Genomic DNA, 13,026 nt, shown 5'->3' with positions numbered 1-13,026 from the left:
TTCATTTCGTCTTCTTTATCTTCCTTACTCTCATCATTTACTTCTCCTTCTAATCTTTCTTCCTCTCCTTATTCGTCTTCCTCTTCTACATCCACTTCTATTTCTTCTTCTTCAATCTTCTACCAGGAGAGGAACTCCTGAAGACTCTATCCATGATAGAGTCAATGGCATGAGTCAGATACCATGAAGAATCTATCCTCTAAATCTCGAGGATTTATCTCTTACCGAATTCGAAATGTTCTGTCCCGAAAATTTAAACTTTAGGCGCTCATATCTCAAAAAATAATGATCGGAAATAGTATATTTCGCACCTAGAGCAGAAAATGAGATTTTCCCGGCTCGAAATCGGTTTTCAAGTCCGAGGCCGCGTAGGCCGAGGACTAGAAAAGATTGAGAGCCGGAAAAACATTTTTGCCCGTTGGGTGAACAATATTTTTCACCACACTACAGGTTTTGTTGACAAAATAAATAAAGAATACAAAATAAAGAAATACTCGTTAAGCTATCGTACCTATCTTTTGATTTTAGTGGTAGAAGATTTGCAGTCAGGATTTCAGATTCTTTTAAAATTTCACTTGGAATATCACGGGCGTCGTCATCTTCAAGCATTTTTGAAAATTCGGAATGCGCTAATCAACAATAAATAATTGAATAAAAATGGTTGGGAAGCGAATCCTGAATTAGTTTGATTCGAACTGAAATAATTGCTACTTCAGATGAAAGTTGACACTCGCCTGATCTAGCGGATGACTTATTATCTACGGACTTCCATGTTAGCGGCTGGAAAGAGTAGGTTTTCCGGCCTAGGCCGGAAAGAAACCCTCTTCTGACGTCAGACGAGAGTCGTCTGCAAACAAGGTCTTTCAGATCTACGTAGGGACTGGAAAACAGCTGCTTTCTGTGCAGTGTGGCGAAAAAATTTTTCCTGAGAAAACTTTTTCATTTTGACAGCTTGATGATATACAAATCGAAAAACTTTGAAAAATATCACCAGTAGAAAGTTTATTTTTAGCCTTTGCACAGCCTTAAGCCTTGTAGTTGTTCACCTCACAGAATTTGAGATGCTAAGTAATCAATTCTATAAAATCAATTCACTATAGTTGGAAGTTGAATAAATAAATAAATTCATTGTACTATCACAGTTTCCCGAATCTGTATAGCCTACTGTATTTAATTTATTGAATACTCAACCTCCATAAATATCACCATAAATGCAAAATACTCAATTCATTGTACTCTTAATAATATAGCCCAAGTTACGCGGTTTGCATGCATTTGAAGATAGAGATCAGTTCAAATTTAAGGCTGAGATAATTATTCAACCAACAATCGTTGCTTCGTTTAATTGTTTCTTATGACATTACAGAGATTCAGATTCAGATTCCTTTTTCTAAGAGAGAGAGAGAGAGAGAGACAGAGAGAGAGAGAGAGAGAGAGAGAGAGAGAGAGAGAGAGAGAGACTGAGAGAGAGAGAGGAGAGAGAGAGAGAGAGAGAGAGAGAGGAGAGAGAGACAGAAATGAGTGAGCAAGAATTGGGCTGTATGATGATGATTATTGTTACGATTGTTCACATTTCTGTCGCAAACAGCAGATCAATCTCTTATTTTCTCTCTCTATCTCAAGTCTTCGCCCCATCACTCTTTCTTGCTCTTGGTTTGTAACACCTCCAATTGTCCGTTTTAAACTACTTTCACTGCATTAGTGCAACGTCATAGTATTGCCACAATAATTGTGTTAGTGAACCAAACGGAGCTGTCGGTCTATTAAAATTCTTCTACTTTTGCTCAGGCAGCTCAGTTTTGATTTTGTTTTTCATTGAGATATCGGAATAGTTTTCAAAAAATTTGTATTTTATGTAGTGTAATTGAATTTATACAGTTTAATATTCTCCACTACACATATACTATAATCAGTATAGTATTATTTATTTATTGGATAGAGCATACAATAGTATTGTAAACTACGGTAGTCAGGCAGCTTTGTTCTAATTTTGTTTCCTTTAAGATATCACAATATTTTTCAAAAATTGGTATTTTATGTAGTGCAGTTGAATATATACAATATAGTATTCTATACTATATAGTATACTATGAACAGCAGTATAGTATTCTATACAAATAGTAGTTTAAAACATTCTGTACAAAAGTTCACATTTGAAGTAGGCTACTAGCATAGTATTCTCAATACAAGGCCCCGGCCTACGATATTGCAACGTCGCAGTGTAGGCCTAGAATCTAATACATGATTGGTGAAGAAGATTTTAAAAAATACCAGCTGATCTTTTTCACCAATCATGGATATGGATATGGATATGAGGTGGATATGGTACTAGTAGTTCTGTGAACAGTAGACCTCACGCAGTATTCTCATCCACAAGTATCTGATTGAAACTATAGACCTTATGGAAATACAGCAATAGACTGGCTTCTCCACACATCTGTGTAATCACTTGTCAGCTGATTTATGATGAATAATTCTATAGTCTGATTTTTACTCTAATATTGGCGTATGAAGGACGCTCCTTTTTCCTTTTATATTATCCTTGAGATGAAAAATTTCCAAAAACCTTGTATATACGTCGACGCGCAATTAAAAAAGGAACATACCTGTCAAATTTCATGAAAATCTATTACCGCGTTTCGCTGTAAATGAGCAACATATAAATATATAAACATTCAAACATTAAGAGAAATGCCAAACCGTCGACTTGAATCTTAGACCTCACTTCGCTCGGTCAACAAGTAAAGAGGTTTACATTATTCAGAAATAGTAGTTCTTTATGTTGTACTTTTTGTATTTTCATATTAATTTATTGGTTTTAAATCTGTATATTCCTCCATTCTTACTCATCAACTCATGTTATCGATTTGGTTTTGTTAGTTAAACTACTACGTTCCTCTTCATTGGTTGGTTTTCATCACGATTCCTATGATCATATTTGGAAAATATGGGCGTGTCTAGTCTCGGCAAATGGCAGTCGAGCTCAACCGTAATTGGTCAACAGCTAACGGCCAATCGTAGGGCTTCACCGTGCACCCACACTTTATATTATGCTGCGCAATGTTCAAGCTTTCAGTTTACTAGAGATTGATAATTGAGTAACAACCGAAACTAGTATCTCAAAACTTGTTATAATAAAACTAGTGAGAATTCAATAAATTAAAGAACATTGAAAATATAAAATTGTTTTCATTTGATTATGGATATGACCAGTCTACCACGATCCATATCATCACATTGTGGGATATTTATTTATTTTCATTTATTAATTATTACAAATCATGTAGCAATGATTGGGAGAGAGCTACAGGCCTATTAATTGTGAGGTCCACGTTATAATGGCAGTGTTTAATTAGCAATGGTATTGCTATCCAGTCAACAAAGTGTATCGCTCTATCTTTCTCGCTTTGCTCTGTTGCCAGATCGTCTTTTAATAATGTAGAATTAATAATTAATGAACAAAATATTTCATCTTAATTATGGAAATTCATTAAGAAATTATTGAAAAATATAATTTCTTGCTCAATAAAATATAATATATTATTTTAAACGAGAATGAACGGCATTGACAAGACAGAGGATCGGCAACGTTGTTCTACTATCTTTCTCCACTGTCATTACAACGTGAACCTGACTATACCCCAATTAGTTAATTAGGATGAAGAGTTCTTGACTAAGAATTCGCCAATGTTACTTGAAACGTTTTAAAGTGTAAAAATAAAGTCATTTTCTATTTATTTCCACAACAACACAAAAAGGTTATCATCCTATAATATTAAGCGAGCAATTTCTGTATTTTTATATATTTTATATCTGGTTATTTATGTTATTTAGGCTCTGACGATTTTCACGAAATTTGGAACATAGAAGGTTTATGATTTATAAAAATTCGTATTGAATGAAAAAGACTAAGAAATTGTCAAAAAACCACTGATTTATTGATAATTAGAAAGACCGGTTTCGGTTATTACACCATTGTCAATCTCTGATAAACTGAGAAAATATAAAAACTCGATTGCACTAGGTTTCATCCTTGGGAAAACTCGCTGAACGACTTTTATTCATCCATGGCTGAAACAGCTGTGGATAGTAAAAAAGTGAGTGAGCGAGTGAGTATGTGAAAAATCAAAATATCGCATCCCCAAAATTCATAAGCTGACGTATAGCCAGCTGTGAAATATAAACACGATCATTTTAGAGAATTGTGTTCTGTTTATCAATAAATAAAAATAACGAGCGAAGCTCAGTGCCCCGATATTTGACATTATACAAGTACCGAAATCTATAGTGAAGTCCACATTATAATGACAGTATTTTATCAACTTTGGTTTTGCTATCCTTGTCAAAGGATATTCGACAAAGCCGGTAGTACTATCCTTTTCTAGGTCCACAACGATGCCAATTTTTTTTTTGACCGTGTAGATATATAATTAATTAATGCAGAGAATCGGCATCGCTATTCTTCTATCTTTATCCACTGTCATTATAACGTGGACCTCACTATATATCCTAAAACATCATACAAAATAGTAGTTCATAACTTTATTCCAGGATTATATTTATGTTATTGCATACTTTCGAATTCAGTACCAAGAACGTTTAGAAAGGTTGGCTTGGCGCAAGGTTACATAAACAAATAGAGTAGGCCCATCTATGTTAGTAACTCAAAGATGGATTGAATAAGTTGTTATCTATCGTAACACTCATGTGTCTTGTTTTGTTGGGTCTGGATGCCTGTTTATATAACTACTCGGCTTTTAGTGCTATTACCACCACATTACTACCATCTTCTGAATTTTATTGTCAAATTTAGATGTATAAGGAATAGTGAAAGTATTTTAAAGGATAGAAAAGTATTTTTAAATATTCTAGATTATTTTAGGTGCAAGTTTTTACGGATGTAAATAGAAACATTTATGTGTGAATTAAGTCATCATATTTGCATAACCTCTAGACCGTGTATTCCAAATTTAGGTTTAAAGCAGTTTTGGGCGAATGCCTGTTGTTTTTACTTGTATTGTATCCATTGTCTATGAATAATTGAAATGAAATGAAACAAGAAAAAATAAAATCTTCCTGTGCTATTTGAAGTCGAGAGAACTTCTCATACGTATTGAACTGCGATATTTCTATTATTATTGATATTTCTATTCTATCTGAAGAAACTATAATTCCAATCTCTTTGATTTTTAATCTTAAGGCCCGGTTGCACAAAAGCCGGTTAAATTTTAACCGTGATTAATTTCACGAGAACAAATCAGAGAAGGCCTTTTTGATAAGACGGCTTCTCTGACTGATTCTTGTGGAATTAATCACGATTAAAATTTAACCGGCTTTTGTGCAATCTTTGAATTTATTCTATTCTAATTGTAGAAACGTTTAAAGTGATTGTGAGAGAGGAAGCTCTCAGTCTACTATAGGTGTAGATCATTCTGTGTGAGAAGTTATCTTATCAAGCTAATTCCTGTTGAAAATAAGGTACAAGGTATCTCAACCTATAAATTGAATTAAAATCTATATTTACCCAGAAATATGTTTTTTTAGGGTTTAAGAGCAATGTTATAATTCGGAAAAAGGGCTGAAACAGGCACTTCGTTCTAGCGTGTTTCGGACGCTATTTTCCCAACCGATAATCATGAAAATGGTACCAAATTATTCAGAAAGATTTGGACATCTGGCGCCGTACCGCCAAATTCCAAATTTCCAACTATAAAATGACTTTAAAATTCGATGAACTTGGAGAAAATTTGGCAAAGTTTGACGTTCAATAGGAAAAAATTGATAAGTGATATCAAAATTTGGCGGTACGGCGCCAGATGTCCAAATCTTTCTGAACAATTTGGTACCATTTTCATGATTATCGGTTGGAAAATAGCGTCCGAAACACGCTAGAACGAAGTACCTGCAAAGAACTCTATATCGAGAAAGCTTCAATTCCCTACTAGCCTTTCGAAAAAGGTGGTCGAACTCACTAACACAGTCCCAACTGCTATGAATGTGAGTACACACACTCACACGGAGAACCGGAAAACTGGTTTTCTGTTGTCGAAACAATTGATTGTTTTTGTTCAATGAGATATTGCCCGTCTTCTTGTCTGCGCTATTGTGTTTTATGTTACATACTATATTCATATAATATGATCTATTATTCTATATGCTTATACAGTAGTTTGACATCCATATTATTATTTATTCCCATTTCATTTCAATATCATATGAGATCTGTACTATATTCTATTTGTACAGCTATTTTGGAGACATGGTTCATTCTTCTCTCATCGAATTCTTTATTATCCATGTTGGGCCATGCATGGCAATTCAAATTCAACCCAAGAACTTTACATGATACTACCCGGGAAAAATTTAGTTTTAGAGAGATGAAGTTTTACATGTTTTTTTCTTATACTGTGATTAGAAAACAACCAATCATTCCTAAATTCTCGAGAAAAAGTAAGTTATTGGATAATATGAATTAATAATAGTTCATGCTTCAACGAAAATTTCTGCAATAAAAAAATACTTTTAGTATACTGCAAGATTTCCAAGATAAGCCAATTCTCTGTTCACTTTTTTCATTTACATTTAATTTCTTTGAAGTAGTAATAGGGTACAAGTATTCAATGGAAGAAAGGTGAAATGCAAAAACTAATGTACAGTATGACACTGTACATTGTCATTGTCCAGGAGTGGTAACGTTGGGGGGGGGGGGAGATTGCGCAGACAGCGTCCTTGTCATTGTAGTGAGGGGGGTTTCCAATAGGGTCAATATTGTAAGGACTGACGATCTTCTTTGGAATGTTTTTTGAATCGTGCAGAATCACAAATACTTTGCTTCTGAATAAAATTATGCTTATATGAATCATAAATTTTTTGGGTTTAGGCGCCTGCTGGCGCCTGCGCGGTAGATTCTATTAAATTCATAATTGACCAGAAATGAATTCGATTGTTTATAAAATAGAAAAATAGACAGTTATCAACTGTCCATTGTTCAGTTGTTTACAGGCCGTTGTACATGGTGATCTGCACTTGTTTTGGTGAATCAGGAATTAGGTACTTCTCGTAATATTTGCTACCGTATATTCCCAGTTCTGAATCGTGCTAATACAGTCACAAGTACTTTGCTTCTGAATAAAACTATGCTTATGAATCATGTAGCGTTATAATATTTAGCGTTGTTGTATGATTTGAATTTTTGTGCCCTGTTAATTATTTATTTATTTATTATTACCACAAACAATATAATGATCGGGAAAGAAAAAACATGCTATTGCCCAAAACTTTTTCAATTTCCTAATTCAGTTTCAAATTGTGCAAATATATACATAGGTTATGTCCATTTCAATTTTTTCTACACCAAATCACAATCTGAGAGTATAGATTAGTTTAAAACAAACAATTTTAAATTTTGATAGATTGATAGTAAAACTTTTGTAAAAAAAACGTTAAATTCACAAAATAGAGAATAAAACCACTTAAATTTTGAGCTCGAAAATATAACGTTCACCTTAGCTATATAACAGCTGTTTCATGTTATCATGGATAATAAAAACCAATTTGATTTGATTTATTATAATATTATTGGAATCATTTTTTGTTTATATATTTAAATCTCAAGAATGAAGAATCATGATTTTTATTTGTCTATGCATGAACCATTTTATTAACAGCCTTCAGCACTTACTGTATCTATATAATACTGGTCGTCAGGCTCGCTTCGCTCGCCATATCCGTTTAGCCAGACTTTTAGTCTGTACCCCCGACTGGATCGTCGTAACATGTGATAAAAATGCTCAAATGAAAAATGCAGGCAAGCGAAGCGAGCCTGCTGATCTCATTCTTGGACAATCCAGTCGGGGGTCCAGGGCTAGACGGATATGGCGAGCGAAGCGAGCCTGACGGCTAGTAGTAATATAATATTCCCAGGATAGCTCTGATTGAAGTAGCAGTACCTAATCATTTTTCCGCGATAAATCAGGACCTCCTAAATAGGTATTTAGGAGGTACTGGATAATTGGTATTTGAGGTCCTGGATAAATGCATTTCAATCTTAACTTGGTGCCAACCTAACAAAGTCAACTCAACTTAATGCCAAATGTGACAAAATTTTTAATTTAGTTACCAGAACAACTCTGTGGGTAGATGACACAATTGATAAGTCACATTTTTGAACATATTGAGTTATGCATATGGTTGTGTTCAGAAAAATTAGATCTATAAGATGGTACTATCTATATAATAAGAGAGAGGGGGTTGTGTTTGTTCATGTGTCGTTTGCATCAAAATGTCAACTTGGATTGCATACCGGAAAAACGGGAATGATTTAGATTTCCAAATTTTGCACATAGATTCTAAAAGTATCAATCTCGTGCACCTGGAAGCCCAAATTTTAATTTTCTTTTTAGATTTTTCAGAATTAATGTTTAAATTTCATTAATGGTACATTCGATTTCATTAAAAAATCACCATATCATATGGTCGAATTAAAAAAGGTACATCTCTTTCTATATTGCTTTCTACCTGTAAAACCTAGTTTTGAAACTTCGTTTTCCTGATGCAATGTTTAGGCCTACACGTGGCATGGATTATTAAATTTTCAGCTAGAACAATTCTTGAGACAAATGCTAAATAAACGTCTACAGTTTCATCAATGCTGTATCGGCAATATGAAAACGCATGCAGGTCTTTCAATGAAGGTGTTGTTATTTAGATAAAGAAATTATATTCTTCCAGTTTTATTTAATTAAAATTTCAAAATTATTCGAGCCCTGATAGAATGACTGACTCACTGTACATAGGCCTATTTTGATTCTTCTAGATTTCATTACGTCAAGTTTTAAGAAAGACCCTTGCGAAGCACGGGTTACCTGCTAGTAACTAAATATGTTGTATCTCTTTAAATAGCTGAGATATAGGCCTTGCTCAAGCCTGATAGAGCATTTTCTTCCAAACCCCAAGTTGACAATATTGATACAGTAAGTACATATATCTCAACACTCTTCTACCGTTTGTATTATAATCCAATTATCAAGAGATGGCAAAATTGATAAGTGTATGTACTGGTAGGCTATTATAAAATCTGAAAATCAATAACCTCTATTGAGAACTACATAAACCATACAACTTTGCAAACAGTTCAAGTTTGTTTAACTTGATCAATACTTGTAATATATCAATTAATTGTTGAAAAATATATTCAAATTTCTAAATAATCGATTTTTAAGATATTTCCTATACTGTTACATTGTGATTTGAAACATTTGGCAGATGGCAAAACATGATATCTCTGACATCACTAGCAAAAATCCTCATTAAATAAATTCAATCCTCAATTTAAATAAATGTTTTATTCCTTGATATTTTATATCAAATAGTCAATGATCAGCTGATTATATTAGTGTAAAATGGGTAGAAAAAATATGATAGATAATTTTTGCAGCTATGCCAATTTTCAATTGCTAGAAGAGGTACTCTCTCTAGATTATAGTTCTATATTAACATATGGTATGGACATTTCAATTATAATTTTAAGATTTGAATAAGAAGAATATACATGCTAAAATTCGAACTTTAAACCTTAAAAACCACCCTTAGAGTTAAAATATCGCCAATAGATTTCTTAGTGAGCCTCTAAAGGGCCAACTTTACCTACCAAATTTGAACGTTTTTGGTCTGGTAGATTTTTAGTTCTGCGAGTGAGTGAGTGAGTAAATCAGTCAGTGAGTGTCATTTCGCTTTTATATATATGGATAGTGCACTCATATATTAATGAACTTGTATGTCGATTTAGAAGAATTAGTCAAATGAAGTGTTCTTTGATAACACTGTTGAAGCAATAGAATACAATCTATAGCCAGGCTACTCAAAAGAAGATCAGTCATGTTAGAACAGCCGCAGAATGAGTAGACAATGCAGTGTATAATAATAATAATAATGGACTTTTCTAGGAAGAGAAGATGATGTGAGAGTGAGTGCGTGTGTCATTGTTATAGTGGTGCTACTGGTATGAACTCTTCTCTAGAAAGAGAAGACTGATGTGTGAGAGAGCGCGTCGTTTGAGAGAGAGTAGAGCTATGAAGACCAATGTTTGTGGGCCAGCATGCTTTTTCACTCCGCTCCCCATCTCATCAGTTAAATTTACCTAGTACTACACTTTTTGAACAGCCTTCCTAGACATGCCCCTTAAGTAAGTTATTGGTTCCTGATATCCGAATATTTTCAATAATTTATGCATGAAAAATAGTATTTAATTTTTATGGTTAGATTAATAATTCTAATTATTTAATTATTTCTTATCTCGGACTTTGTCATCTAAATTTGGAAGAAAAATAGCACAAGGACTACCTTATTATTTATCTTTCAATGTTATTACATTAGTGTTATTATTTATTTATTTTTTTTTTTTTATTTATTTATTGTATAAAATACTATAATCATAATACAATTATGACATTGGAGGAAAAACTAGGCTAAGCCTGTACTATTTCTCTCCAAAAATTTTGATAAAATGTTAATGTTGTCCAAAAGATAAGGTTATAAAGTTATATTTGCATTGTAAATAAATAAATAAAAAAAATAATAAATAATTTACGTTTCCACTTGAAATCAATGTTTCAAAAGCCTAAATTTAAATTTAAAATAAAAATTCCAAGCTAAATTTGAAATGAATACCAAGCTAGAATTTATTGAAAATGTATTATCTTATTCCAGCTAGCAAAACAATCACTTTTTCACACTTCAACTCAAAAAATGACATTTTATTCAATTAATATAAAATAAACTTGATATCAACATTTTACTTAGTCATGCTGAATTCATGTAACTGAACTAAATTTACTCATGCTTGACTTAAAAGATCCGAAAATTGGCTGAAAATTTACACATTAAATTTAAAATTGACGTATGCAACTACCCTTTGAGAAGGGATGTCCTGATGCATACTATATATATAATTTTAATAAAACAAAATAAATCTTATAGCACCCTCTATTTTTTAAAAAACTTTAAAATAGTTGAACAACTAGTTTCGGTGATATATTACACCATCTTCCGAATAATATATCACCGAAACTAGTTGTTCAACTATTTTAAAGTTTTTTTTTTAAAAAATGAAGGGTGCTATAAGATTTATTTTGTTTTATTAATTTAAAAGTAGCCCATGTCAATAAGTGATTTATATAATTTTATTATTTCATTCAGTATTTTATGAAACAGATAAATTGCACTCTAGTATCAACTGATCAAATAGACTTAAAAGTGATTCATGTATAACTTACCTTTGAAAATAAATATCCTGGTGCTCACTTTAAAATAATACTATTTCATTTTCTAAGTTATGCAAGAAATAAATAAATGTTACAATGAAGTTTAGTTAAACGTTATCAACTAGAGATCAGCACAAGAAGTGATATGTTACTGCGATGAAATCATACTGACGATTCAAGGCCTGAAGACCGCCATTTTTATAATGTCGGTCTTTTAAAAAAGAACTACCTATTTGGTAGGCTGAAATTCTTATTGTACGCTACATTAGAATAATAAGTGTCCTTCTAAAGTGAGGTCCACGTTATAATGGCAGTGGATAAAGATAGAAGAATAGCGATGCCGATTCTCTGCATTAAGTAATTATATTTTTACACTGTCAAAAACATAATTGGCATCGTTGTGGACCTAGAAAAGGTTAGTACCACCGGCTTGTCGAATGATAGACAAGGATAGCAAAGCCAAAGTTGATCAAATACTGTCATTATAACGTGGACCTCACTATAGGCATTATATATTATCCGTGTTGGTTCAAAGGACAAACCATCGGGTAAAATTCTTCACTACTCTTTCAACTGTTCTCTCTTTGTCTATCTGTATTTTACTTGATATCTCTTTCCTTGTCTATTTTAGATTGTCGCGTGAGAGAATTATTACTGTGCTAAGCGACCAATTTGAAACAAAAGAATTGATACTATTTTTTCAACTCCACTTATGGTGGGTACCATACTAAAGCTGTACTTTGATTTCTATTCTCAATCTTTTTTCTTCGTACTAGCTTCTCCTCCTCTTCCTCCACATTCTTCCTCTTCTACTTCTTCTTCTTCTTCTTCTTCTTCTCCTCCCCCACCTTCATTCTCTTCTTCCTCCACCACCTCATCCTTCTTCTGCTCTTCCTTTTCCTTCTACTAATACTCCTGCTCCTCCACCTCCTCCTCGTCCTCTACCTCCTCATCATTCTCCTCCTCTTCATCCTCTTCCTCCTCATCCTTCTTCTTCTTCTTCTCTTTCTCCTCCTCCACCCCCTTCTTCATCTTTTTATTCTTCTTCTTCTTCTTCTTCTTTTTCTTCTTTTTCTTCTTCTTCTTCTCCTTTTTTTCTGCTTCATACCTTCTTCTACACCTTCCCGTTCCCGTCTTTCCCACCTTCTTATTCTACTTTTTTTTTTTTTCTTCTTCTTCTCCTGTCTTCTCCTGTCTTCTTCGTAATTTTTTTGCTTCTTACCTTCTTCTTCTTCACCTTCCCGTCTTTCCCAACTTCTTATTCTACTTTTTTCTTCCTCTTCTTCTTCTTTTTCTTCTTCTTTTTCTTCTTCTTCTTTTCTTCTTCTTCTTCTTCTTCTCCTTCTCCTTCTCCTTCTCCTACTCCTCATCCTTCACGTGCTTTTCCTCTTTCCTCTTCTCCTTTTACTCCTCCTCCTTCACCTCCTCCTTCGCCTTCTCTTCCCTCTCCTCCTTCGCCTTCTCTTCCTTCTCCTCCTTCTCTGTTTCCTCCTCTTTTTCCTTCTCCTCCTTTGCCTTCTCTCCCTCTCCTCCTTTGCCTTCTCTTCCTTCTCCTCCTTCTCTGTTTCCTCCTCTTTTCCTTTTCCTCCTTTGCCTTCTCCTCTTTCTCTGTTTCTTCCTCCTTTTCCTCTTCCTTTTCCTTCTCTGCTTCCTCCTCCTTTTCCTTCTCCTCTGCCTCCTTCTCCTCCTCCTTTTTCTCCTCCTCCTCCTCCTCCTCCTCCTCCTCCTCCTCCTCCTCCTTTGCTTTTCCATCGGTGACTTGTCT

The 13,026-nt window shown here is 33.7% G+C and overlaps 1 protein-coding gene across 1 annotated transcript in view; it reads right to left on the bottom strand.

Annotated features, from left to right (window-relative positions):
• LOC111050220 (clavesin-2-like) overlaps window positions 1–11,406 on the bottom strand; it is a 28,041-nt gene extending 16,635 nt beyond the window's left edge. Inside the window, exon 1 of the mRNA XM_039439266.1 lies at window positions 11,274–11,406. The gene's annotated coding sequence lies outside the window, so the exon portion shown is untranslated. The remainder of the gene's footprint in view (window positions 1–11,273) is intronic.
• Between the last annotated feature and the right edge of the window lie 1,620 nt (window positions 11,407–13,026).

This window comes from Nilaparvata lugens, chromosome 12 (genome assembly GCF_014356525.2).
Source record: "Nilaparvata lugens isolate BPH chromosome 12, ASM1435652v1, whole genome shotgun sequence".
Taxonomy (NCBI): domain Eukaryota; kingdom Metazoa; phylum Arthropoda; class Insecta; order Hemiptera; family Delphacidae; genus Nilaparvata; species Nilaparvata lugens.
The sequence above is the reverse complement of the archived record's forward strand: the minus strand, read 5'-3'. Positions and strand labels throughout refer to the sequence as shown.